Below are 13,084 nucleotides of genomic sequence, written 5' to 3'. Positions count from 1 at the left end.
TGTCGGTGGTCCGGGCCAGTCGTCTTCTCCCCCCGGGGTCAGGTCTGATGGCGCTCCGGGCCAGTTGTTTGCTTCCTCCAGGTCTGGGTCAGCTAGTGACCTTGGTGGTCCAGGCCAATCCTCTGCTCCCTAGGCACCCTCTGATGCTTCCCAGCTTGGGAGGCCGCAAAAGGTGTCTGGTCTCTCCAGTGGTTGCCTCCTCCCTACTGAGCTTTCTGTGCTGCCTTTTATACTTCCTGCCCCTCCCACCCACTTCCTGAGGAAGGGGCAACTAGGCCCTGGTTCTGCCCACCAGGGCTTAGTCCGGGGGCCCTCCCACTCCGGGTCCTTGGGAGATGACCCCGCCTCACTATACCCTCCTTCAGCAAAGTTCTGGAGGGCAATTCCCTGACTGGACTTGCTGTTTTGGAGCCAATCAGATCCCGAGGTTCCTGGTTTAATCTCCCTCTGATGTTACAAGACATTCCCTGCCAGGGTTAATTGCATGCCATGTTAATGACACAAAGAAAGAGTACTACTGGAAATGAAATCCCAGCCTCCTACCTGGCAGTCAGAAGCATCGTCATGGAAGCCACAAATCTCTCTCTTGATTCTCCTCCCATAGAAGTCAATGGGAATTCTGCTATTGATTTAAATCAAAATCAGATTGTGCCCCTGGTGTGGCCTCTTAGTATGCATTGGAGAATATTGATATTTGTTCTATTTTTGCTTTGGGATATATTGTAGTTACTGCTAGTTTAATTGCATCAGGGCAGAGGTCGTAGCTTTGGATATCAAATTTACAAATAATGGGATTTAAATCTTGTAACAAGTGGGCAGTGCTATTGCTCCTGTTGGGACATACTTATTATGAGTAAGACTAATTCAACACACACAGAGATAACTGCTAAGTATCTGCAGGGTCAAATGTTGTTTCTTTAAATAAAGACTGGTGCATTTTAGTTTTGTTTGTCAAATTTTTTGATTGATGAAAACAGAAATCCATTTCTGCTTCTGGGGCAGTGGCTCTCAACCTTTCCAGACTACTGTACCCCTTTTAGGAGTCTGATTTGTCTTGCATACCCCAAGTTTCACCTTACTTAAAAACTACTTGCTTACAATATCAGACATAAAAATAGAAAAGCGTTACAGAACACTGCTACTGAAATACATACAATTATAAAATCAATGGAAATATAAATATTGTAGTTACATTTCAGTGTACAGTATATAGAGCAGTATAAACAAGTCATTGTATGAAATTTTAGTTCTTACTGACTTTGCTAGTGCATTTTATGTGGCCTGTTGTAAAACTAGACAAATATCTAGATGAGTTGATATACCCACTGGGAGACCTCTGCATACCCCCTCAGTTACATGTACCCCTGGGTTTAGATTCACTGCTCTGGTATATTTCAGTAATATGTTGCTGTTAAAAATAAACAGAATTTTGATTTTAAAAGACAAGAAATGAGTCAGAGTTAAATACATAGCATAACAAAATATCCCCATTTAGAAAAACCACAAAAAAATCTTCAAAAGAAAGACTTGAAGTTAGGCTCTTTTATCAAACATCAGAGGGATAAGCTTGTGTTCTTAGAATCTAATTGAAAGGGATTTTCCAAAGGGACGCAAGAGATTAAAACGTCCAACCTGAACTTTCAAGCATTTCTACCTGAGGTATAAAATGTATTTTTTTTTTAAAAAAAAAAAAATCTGCACATGAAAGGGAGCTAGTTGTTAAAGTATTGTGTATTCCATTAGTCCTGCCATACTTAAGACTTGATATTTTGATTATAAACCTTGCTTTTCTTGGTTTCATATCTCACACATTTGAAGTGCAGCCAGTTGCAAACAGGTCATCAGAGTAGTTTAGAATTTTTCCCCTTTTTTATTTTTTAATACTGAAGCTGATTTTTCAGAAATTAAGGTGTATTTTAATTTTAGACAGTGCAATGAAAAAGTTTTAATTTTATTTTAGTGTTGCCTCCCCCAATTTTCAGAGGAAAAAACACCACCCACTTAAAATAAATGCTTCTCAGAACTATTCAGTAGTGCTCGGCTGTATCTTTTTTCTTAATTCAAAAAGTGCTATTTTTCATGAGGCAAATTGGCCAGTCTGACTTGGCAATATTAAATTTCATAAACGCATATTTGAATGACAGGTAGCAACGTAACAATGTTTTACGAGGTGCTAGGAATGTTTCATTACATACCTGAAGAAAGAAACAAAGAATTTCCACTCACTTTTTAGCTTGCTGGAGCTTTACTTTAGAATCAAAGGATAACTGATGTTTAAGTTGTTCAGAAAACAAAACAGATTTCCTCTCCACACACAGCTCTACCTATTCAGGGTTAATGCTGATCTGATTGTACCATTGCTATTCCAGGCCTGGGTCCAGAGCCCAAAAACCTCACTGCACAATATTGAGAACCCTCCTCCCGCCCCTCTCTACGACCGTGTTAATCAGCTCATTAGGTCATGTCTGCATTTAGTTTGTAAGCTCCTCAGGGTAGGGATAATTTCTTTTTAACTGTATTGTGAGGGGTCTAGCTAGACTCTGGGGTACTGTAAAATAATAGGAATGCATGGGTAGGTCAATTGATTTCTACTAGTGTGTATATATGTAAAATGTCAGTGTTCATCTTTAAAATCTTTATTGCACATTTGTGTGTCACAGTACAATTTTTAGACTCTGTTTGAACCTCTCTTCAATAGACCCATGATTGTCCTGAATTGTTCCCAAATAAAGGTTTTGCAATGGACTTGGATGAGGTTACCAAACTCGTTTTTAGTTGTGACCTATTTGCTGTTTGGTCTTCAGATGTGAAAGGCTTAGAGCAGTAGTTCATTTCCTCACCCAGGCTCCAGTAGAGGAGGTTTTTTGGCACATGATTGTGAACCTATTGTTTAATGCTTTTAGTCAACTAGAGTTAGCAAACATGTTTGTCCAGATCCTCAGCTCATGTAAATTGACTTCAGTGGAGCTCCAACAGTTTACACAAGCTGAGGATCTGGCTAACTGGAATTTAAAACTGTGTAATTTGTCTTTAGGTGGCCACTGGGCTATATTTCAAGTCCAGATCTAATTTGAATAGTGAATAAATACAAAGGGCACGTTCTTATTCAGCAGACTACACTGTGTCTGTTCAGTCATACCTTTAACTCCACATTTTTGTAACTTTAGTCACAGAAATAAGGTTTTACTAATCTCTATTCCTCTTAACCCTACGGAAACAATAGAATTGAGAGAGTTTGAGCTAGATTCTCTCCTATCCTGTACCTCAGAATTGTTTACTAAATTCCAGTGGAAGTGCCATGTTTTGTCTTCACTTACTCATGTGTTAGCAATGCTATAGCAGAATCTGGATTGCAGAATCTTTATTGCTGTGATTTATTATTTATACAGGAGGATCTGGATTACCTTGTAAACTGGAGTAATAGTAATAGGATGAAATTTAATAGTGAGAAGTGTAAGGTTATGCATTTAGGGATTAATAACAAGAATTTTAGCTATAAGTTGGGGACGCATCAATTAGAAGTAACGGAAGAGGAGAAGGACCTTGGAGTATTGGTTGATCATAGGATGACTATGAGCTGCCAATGTGATATGGCTGTGAAAAAAGCTAATGCGGTTTTGGGATGCATCAGGAGAGGCATTTCCAGTAGGGATAAGGAGGTTTTAGTACCGTTATACAAGGCACTGGTGAGACCTCACCTAGAATACTGTGTGCAGTTCTGGTCTCCTATGTTTAAAAAGGATGAATTCAAACTGGAGCAGGTACAGAGAAGGGCTACTAGGATGATCCGAGGAATGGAAAACTTGTCTTATGAAAGGAGACTCAAGGAGCTTGGCTTGTTTAGCCTAACTAAAAGAAGGTTGAGGGGAGATATGATTGCTCTCTATAAATATATCAGAGGTATAAATATAGGAGAGGGAGAGGAATTATTTAAGCTCAGCACCAATGTGGACACAAGAACAAATGGGTATAAACTGGCCACCAGGAAGTTTAGACTTGAAATCAGACGAAGGTTTTTAACCATCAGAGGAGTGAAGTTTTGGAATAGCCTTCCAAGGGAAGCAGTGGGGGCAAAAGATCTATCTGGCTTTAAGATTCTACTCGATAAGTTTATGGAGGAGATGGTATGATGGGATAATGGGATTTTGGTAAGTAATTGATCTTTAAATATTCAGGGTAAATAGGCCAAATCCCCTGAGATGGGATATTAGATGGATGGGATCTGAGTTACTATAGAAAATTCTTTCCTGGGTATCTGGCTGGTGAATCTTGCCCATATGCTCAGGGTTTAGCTGATTGCCATATTTGGGGTCGGGAAGGAATTTTCCTCCAGGGCAGATTGGAGAGGCCCTGGAGGTTTTTTGCCTTCCTCTGTAGCATGGGGCGTGGTTGACTTGAGGGAGGCTTCTCTGCTCCTTGAAGTCTTTGAACCATGATTTAAGGACTTCAATAGCTCAGACATGGTTGAGGTTTTTCATAGGAGTGGGTGGGTGAGATTCTGTGGCCTGCGCTGTGCAGGAGGTCGGACTAGATGATCAGAATGGTCCCTTCTGACCTTAGTATCTATGAATCTATGATGTATGGGTTTGCTGTCTGGGTGGAGAGGCAGTTGTCAAACATAGTGTAGTGTGGCTCAAATTTTGACAATAAACAAACAGGAGAATCATAGTTTGAAAACAGTGATACCACTCTCCATAAAATGAGATTAAAAATCTGATACATTTAAGCATATGCACATAGATTGGAGGTGTTGCCCTCCTCAGTTATGCTGTTCTTCTAGTGCTTGCTCATGTCAATTCCATTCTCAGTGTGTGCGCGCCCACGTATGCGGTCGTTGGAGATTTTTGCCTTAGCAGTATCTGTAGGGCCAGCTCTGGCGCCCCCTTGAGTGCCACGGTCATGTGTCGGTATATCAGGTGCTGCTAGCCCTACACCCTCTCAGTTCCTTCTTACATCCCATGGTGGTTAGTCAGAGCGCCTTTCCTTGAATAGCAAGGGCTATCGGTTTCATCCCTTCTGACTTCAAGCCTTAGGGCCTTGTAAATAGTTTATAGTAGTTAGTGTTAAGTAGTTAAGTGTAGTTACGAGTTAGAAGTTAGAGCCCCAGCGGGGACTTTTCCCCAGGCACGGCGTGTTCCTGTCTCCGGGGTTTAAGCCCTGCACGGACTGTAACAGGCCTATTCCTGTTAGTAACCCCCCGCCCCCTCCTCCCCCCACAGCAGCTGCCTCAAGTACTTGGGAGAATCACATGTGAAGGACGTGTCATATTTGTAAAAATTTTCGACCCAGGACTCAGAAAGAGTGGGATATTCGTTTCCAGCTCACCTCATGGAGGCTACCCTTCATCCGGCTTCCGAGCCTTCCCGCCAAGACTAGTGTAGTACAGCGGACCCTTGCTAGAGCGCAGATTCACATATAGCGCGGTTGCAGAGATGGATCCCAAATTTAAATAGGGATCATGGTAACGCGGCCCCCGCTATAACGCAGTACCGCGCATGGATCCTGAACCCCGCATTCTAGCGAGGGTCCGGTGTACCTCAGCCTCGGTGTGCAGTGCACCCCTGGCAATGGTGCCCAGAAAGAAAATGAAGAAACGCAGCTCCCTGGCACGGGGCAAGGAAGGCCATGGGGCATAGGGCAAAGGACTCACTTTGGGCCACCCTGCCACTCCAGAGCCACGTGGACATGCCTCCCCGGTCAGGGCCCTTAGCTGCTTAAAGGATCCACGACTGACTCCCGGGAGCGGCAGGAGACCCAAACTTCTGGTGGCATCGATGTCTTCCCAAGCTCCCCTGGTGCCAAGAGAGCAGAAGTCTCTGCCCACAACACTGATCCTCCCACTCCAAACATCAGTCTCTGGTGGCGACGTTCAGCAGGCAGACAGGTGTCAACGTGGTCACGGCCCTGCCGTGGTCACCAGAAGAGGATACCTCCAGCCCAGAAGGGCAGTTCAGACCCTCACCAAGACCCCACCGGTGCAAATGGGCAACTGAGGCCACGTCAGCGTCTATGGTGCCGGCTTGGCAGCATGGCCAGCGCGGTGGCCTTATCGGAGGGGGTGGGACATGCCGATGATGACAATGTCCCCTTCGCACTGCTCATCTGCCTATAATCAGCATGAACGCATGTCCCCTGGAATGGTGGTTGACACATGAAGGGATATAAAAATCTTTAGTGCATCTGGCACATAAATATCTTGTGACACCGGTTACAACAGTGCCATGAGAACACCTGTTCTCACTTTGAGTGGACTTGCAGGCTCTAAAATTTTACATTTTTAATGCAGTTTTTTTTGTACGTAATTCTACATTTGTAAGTTCAACTTTCATGATAAAGAGATTGCATGACAGTACTTGTATGAGGTGAATTGAAAAATACTATTTCTTTTGTTTTTTACAGTGCAAATACTTTTATTAAAAATAAATATAAAGTGAGCAGTGTACAGTTTGTATTCTGTGTTGTAATTGAAATCAATATATTTGAAAATGTAGAAAACATCCAAAACTATTTAAATAAATGATATTCTATTATTGTTTAGCAGCGCAATTAATCGCGGTTAATTTTTTTAATCACTTGACAGCCCTACTAATTTTTTTAAATTAATCACGTTGTTAGAAACATAAATTGACATCTCTTCTATTGCATTCAAAATAAGTCTCACAGTGTGGGTGAAAAGTCTTTCCAATGCAGTCGGAGGAAGCAATGCCAGTCAGAGGCTGTGTCTCCAGAAGAATTTGCTGCAATTCACAACTGGCCACCTTCCACAAGCCTGATTTTCTCCAAGTTAGGGATGGCCTGTAACTAAGGCTGCAAGTTTGTCACTGATTCAGTGACTTCTGCAGCGGCTGGTGTGGCTGGCCCAGGGGCTGCCTGAGCAGCTCAGGCAGCCCCTGGGCCAGCTGCACCGGCTGCTGCTGGGGCAGTCTCAAGCCACCGCTCGCCCCTCCCCCCAGCAGCAGTGGGAGTTTTGGTATGGGAGGGGGCTCAGGGTTGGGGCACGGGAGTGGGTGAGGGGTCTGGGCGGCGTTGCCTTGGGGGGGCTTCCAAGAAGCAGCAACTTGTCCCTCCCTCAGCTCCTAGGCGGAGGCTCTGTCAAACGGCCAATGGGAGCTGTGGAGCCAGTGCTCTGGGCAGAGGCAGTGTGCAAAGCTGTCTGGATGCGCCCCTGCCTAGGAGCTGAGGGAGGGACATGTCGCCATTTCCGCAGGACAGCATGGAGCCAGGTAGGAAGTCTGCCAGCCCTGTCAAAAAAAAACAAAACAAAACAAAAAAAAACCCCTCCCCTCCCGCCCCCCAGCAGCAGCAGGGGTTCTGGGCTGTGCGCCGCCGCCACCCCCCTCCCCTTTTGCACCGGCGGAGGTCTTGAGCTGCTCTCCCCAGAGCACCTGCACTGCCCCTCCCCCCATGGCATCTGCAGCACTTCCAGGCCATCTACCCCCGCAAGATTTAGTCAGGGGTATATAGTACAAGTGATGGACAGATTGTGAATTTTTGTTTACTGCCTGTGACCTGTCCATGATTTTTACTAAAAATAGCCGTGACTAAAACGTAGCCTTACCTATAACTAAGGTTTTAGTCATGCTGTCCGTAGAAGAGAGGCAGCCCTACAATTTGCTTATCTATATCCATCACATTCACACTCACTTTCCAGGAATCCGTTCACTCCCATGTATGCTGTAGATATCCATTCTAAGTGATTCATCTGTAGTATATTGAGGTATTAAAGAGGAGCTAGTGCGTGTCTTTCTTTTTATTGGTAGTTGCAGAGCTATTTAAAGAAAAGGAGTACTAAGGTGCCACAAGTACTCCTTTTCTTTTTGCGAATACAGACTAACACGGCTGCTGCTATGAAACCAGAGCTATTTAAGTAGGTGTTAAGCTGTACACAGTTAGCGGACAAAGCTGAGGCATGCTTACAAATAAAATTATTGGGCCTTCAGCAAGAGAAATATATCTTGACATCTTTAAAGGGGTTTCTCATTTCTTTCCTCTCTCACTTTGCTCACCAGCATATTTTCAAATGTGGATCTCAGCCACAAGTCAAACATACAACCTTGGGTATAAAGGTAATGTGGTATGGGTGATGGTAAGCATTATCGAGGAACTAATAGTGGTTCCATGGTAAAGGTTGCAGTGGGATTTTGCCTTTGACAGCCCTTAATTCTTTAATTCTAATATGAAGCTGAAACACACCGACTTGTTTTTAAAAAAGTGATAAATGCAAAGCACACTTTGAGAGGCCTGTGAATTTTTAGTCATTGGCAATTGTTTCTGGAAAAAGAAATCAAACAAAACACTTCACAGGATTTTTTAATGTTTGCTCTCACTCGCTAAATTTGTTCTCCATTTAACACACAAGCTACAACAGGCACCAAAGTTCCCCTTTGAAGCCAGAAGACCATGAGTTCAAGTTTCACCTCTTCTACTGGTGGAGGTAATTCTGTGTACTTTACAATCCTTGCTATTGATCAAGGCTTCAGATTCCATCCCCCCGTGTTACTGATGATGTAACTGAGTACTGTGTCTGAAATGTCATGTAACACTTCTAGCAGAGCTGGGGATCGAAACCAGGACACTGTGGCCAAATCAAGTTTCATCCACACAGACATACAGCCTCTCAGAAAGATTAGGCCAAATGTGGGTGGATACATTCTGTGTTGTTTGGGGCTACTTCTGCATATGCCGCTCTACAGATTACTCCCCGGGGGATTCTTCGCCATTAATATTCTGTGCAGAATTTCCTTTTTCCTGCAGAATTGGTGCTACAGAGCTTCTGGTCATCATTAGAAGCTACTGGACCCAGCAGATCCCAGCTCACAAATACAGGACACTGCCAAGGGGGAGGGGAACTGGAGGGTTCTGGGCAGCTGCAGTTCCTGGCACGCCCTGAAGGAAGGAGTTGGCATGCAGGAAACTGTACAAGCCCAAGAACCACCATCAGACTGTTTCTTCCTCTGGATCCTTGGACTCTGTGAGGGAGGGTATGCAGGTGTCTGGGCTCAGAGAGCACTCCATGTCTGGGCTCTGGAGGAGAGAGTGTGCAGGTGTCTGTCATATGAGTGTTCCTTTGATCTGCTTATATCATGTCGGTTTATTAATACATTTGCAGTGATCAGTGTACATTACAATATGATTAGCTCTAATAAGGAGGGCGACATTGGCACAGGATTTGGTTATGATATTAACTATTATTTAATGAATGACAAATATGACTAGATGGAGCCTGATGCTGGTGGCATGTCATATTTAATTATAATAACTTTAAAAGAGCTGAATGGCTTGGAAGACAAAATATAGTACTGGATAAAATATCTGGGATCTTGGCTTGAATCCAAGATGATGTCCTAAATAAATGCATCACAAAACCACTACAGATCAACTCAGATTTATGTGAGTGACTTATAAGAACCCTAGAGCAAAGGCAACATTGTGATTAAATTAGCTTGTACATTTAGAAAGGATTCTCCCTTCAGGTCAAACTTCTAAGCATTAGTGGGCTCATGGAGAAGTTCGCATTGTTGTGGATTGAAGTAAAACTTCAGTATCTAGAGTTTCATAACTTTTTATCTTTAAAAAGCATGACTAATTAAAACAAAGAAAAAATATGCAAACAAATGAAAAGCTAGAAGAATTTTCAGTAGTGCTACTGGATCTGCTAATCTTCTGAATATAGCCATTTACAATTAGACGTTGTCAAGGTTCCTTCCCCACTCTGAACGCGAGGGTACAGATATGGGGACCTGCATGAAAACCTCCTAAGCTTACTTTTACCAGCTTAGGTTAAAACTTCCCCAAGTTACAATCTGTTTTACCCTTTGCCCTTGGACTTTTGCTGCCACCACCAAACGTCTAACCGGTATTATTATTATTAGGAAAAAGCCCATTTGGAAACGTCTTTCCCCCCAAAATCCTCCCTTACCTTTACACCCCCTTTCCTGGGGAAGGCTTGATAAAAATCCTTACCAATTTCCATAGGTAACCACAGATCCAAATCCTTGGATCTTAAGAACAATGAAAAAGCATTCAGCTTCTTAAAAGAAGAATTTTAATAGAAGAAAAAGTAAAAAGAATCACCTCTGTAAAATCAGGATGATAAATACCTTACAGGGTAATTGGATTCAAAACATAGAGAATCCCTCTAGGCAAAACCTTAAGTTACAAGAAGATACAAAAAAAGGAATAACCATTCCATTCAGCACAGCTTATTTTCTCAGCCATTTAAAGAAATCATAATCTAACGCATATCTAGCTAGATTACTTACTAAATTCTAAGACTCCATTCCTGTTCTGTCCCTGGCAAAAGCATCACACAGACAGACAGAGAAGCTTTGTTTCTCCCTCCCCCCAGCTTTTGAAAGTATCTTGTCTCCTTATTGGTCATTTTGGTCAGGTGCCAGCGAGGTTATCCTAGTTTCTTAACCCTTTACAGGTGAAAGGGTTTTTCCTCTGGCCAGGAGGGATTTTAAAGGTGTTTACCCTTCTCTTTATATTTATGACACGCCCCCCAAATCACAGATAGGGTGAAACGCTGGCTGGGATTTCTTCCTGGAGCTGTAGGAAAAAACAGAGTTAATAAGACACATGCACCTCTAAATATACTACCAAGTATATAAAGACTAACAATATTTTCCACATCTCAAGGACGATTTTAACCAGTTGATTCTGGGAAACTTTCACGCGAGAGTGCATCAGCCACTTTGTTAGAAGCTCCTGAGATGTGTTGGATGTAGAAATCAAAATCTTGGAGAGCTAAACTCCACTGAATAAGTTTTTTTTGTTATTTCCCGTGGTGGTATGAAGCCACTGTAGCACAGCATGGTCGGTTTGCAGGTGGAAACGCCGTCCCCAAACATACGGGCGCAGCTTTTCCAGAGCGTAGACAATGGCATAACATTCTTTTTCACTGACTGACCAGTTGCTTTCCCTGTAAGACAGTTTTTTGCTGAGAAACACTACAGGGTGGAATTCTTGATCTAGTCCTTCCTGCATTAAAACTGCTCCCACACCACGCTCGGACACATCTGTGGTTACTAGGAATGGTTTGTCAAAGTCTGGGGCCTTTAGTACAGGGTCAGACATGAGTGTCGCTTTAAGCTGGTTAAAGGCCTTCTGACGCTCTTCGGTCCACTGAACGGCATTTGGCTGTTTCTTTTTGGTTAGGTCTGTCAGTGGGGCGGCGATTCGGCTGTATTGTGGTACAAATCGTCTGAAATAACTGGCCAAGCCTAAGAAGGATTGAATCTGTTTCTTTGACTTTGGGACAGGCCACTTTTGGATAGCATCCACTTTGGCCTGTAGGGGGTTGATAGTTCCTCGACCCACCTGGTGTCCAAGGTAAGTCACTTTGTTTAGGCCTATTTGACACTTCTTAGCCTTAACGGTTAGTCGTGCCTTCCTTATGCGCTCAAAGACTTTTTGTAGATGTTCCAGGTGTTCTGCCCAGGAATCCGAAAATATGGCCACATCATCAAGGTAGGCGATTGCATATTCTCCTAGTCCCACTAGGAGATGATCTACAAGTCTTTGGAAGGTGGCAGGTGCATTCCGCAGCCCGAAAGGGAGTACATTAAATTCATACTACCTGACGTGTGGTGAAGGCTGACCTTTCCTTGGTGGATTCATCTAGTGGTACCTGCCAGTACCCATTGGTTAAGTCCAAGGTAGAGATGAACTGGCCCGTCCCAGATTCTCTATTAGTTCATCTGGCATTGGATATTGTCTGGGCGAGTTACAGCATTTAGCTTACGGTAGTCCACGCAAAAACATATCTCCCTATTTGGTTTGGGAACTAGAACCACTAGAGATGCCCATGCACTGCCAGAGGGCAGATTATACCCATCTGTAACATATCCTGGATCTCCCGTTCTATAGCAGTTTTAGCTTGAGGAGACACCTGGTAAAGTTGGACTTTAATTGGGTGAGCATTACCTGTGTCAATGGAGTGGTATGCCTGTTCAGTCAGTCCTGGGGTGGCTGAGAACGTCGGCGCCTAGCTAGTGCACAGCTCCTGGATCTGCTGTTGCTGCATATGCCCAAGGGTCATGAAGAGGTTCACCTCTTCCATGCCATCAGTACTTTTTCCTTCGTAGTAGACACCTTCAGGCCACTCAGTCATCTCCTCCCTGGGCTGTAAACTGACAAACCTTTAATTCGCTAGAATAAGAGGGCTTTAGAGAATTAATATGGTATACCTTACTTTCGGTTGGAGGTGGGGAACGCTATGAGATAATTAATAGCTCCCAGGCGCTCCTGGACCATGAATGGCCACGATGCTTCCATTTTATGGGCCTGGAGCGCCTTTAAGACCATGACCTGGTCTCCTACTTTGAAGGAACGCTCTCTGGCATGTTTATCATACCAGGCTTTTTGCTCTTTTTGAGCATTCTGTAGGTTTACTTTAGCAAGGGCAAGAGAGGTTGGGAGGGCGTTTTGTAGGTTGGTTACAAAATCCAGAATGTTAGTTCCTGGAGAAGGTGTAAATTCCTCCCATTGCTTCTTCACCAACTGTAACAGCCCCTTAACCTTGCGGCCATATACAAGTTCAAATGGTGAAAACCCTAAACTAGGATGTGGTACAGCTCTGTAGGCAAAGAGCAACTGGTGCAATGCTAGGTCCCAATCATTGGAGTGCTCATTTACAAATTTACATATCAGGGCCTCCAAAGTTCCATTAAACTTCTTCACCATGCCATTTGTTTGATGGTGGTAAGGAGTGGCAACCAAGTGATTTACCCTATGAGCTTCCCAAAGGCTTTCCATATTTCCTGCCAGGAAATTGGTTCCTGCATCTGTGAGGATGTCGGAGGGCCAAGCTGCCCTGGCAAAAATGTCTGCTAGTGCCTGGCACGCACTTTTAGCCCTGGTGTTGCTTGGAGCTACTGCTTCCAGCCATCAGGTGGCAAAATCCATGAAAGTCAGTATGTACTGCTTTCCTTTGGGTGTCTTTTTCGGAAAAGAACCCAGAATATACACAGCTACTTGCTGAAATGGAAGTTCAATGATGGGAGTGGTTGGAGAGGGGCTTTGACCTGGTCTTAGGATTTTCCCACTTTTTGGCATACCTCACAAGACCGGATATAGGTGG

At 43.7% G+C, this 13,084-nt stretch overlaps 1 protein-coding gene across 1 annotated transcript in view; it reads left to right on the top strand.

The window, feature by feature from the left end:
* Window positions 1–13,084, top strand: part of SRBD1 (S1 RNA binding domain 1) — a 237,846-nt gene that overhangs the window by 189,882 nt on the left and 34,880 nt on the right.

Source organism: Dermochelys coriacea, chromosome 3 (assembly GCF_009764565.3).
Source record: "Dermochelys coriacea isolate rDerCor1 chromosome 3, rDerCor1.pri.v4, whole genome shotgun sequence".
In the NCBI taxonomy this organism is placed as follows: Eukaryota; Metazoa; Chordata; order Testudines; family Dermochelyidae; genus Dermochelys; species Dermochelys coriacea.
The sequence above is the reverse complement of the archived record's forward strand: the minus strand, read 5'-3'. Positions and strand labels throughout refer to the sequence as shown.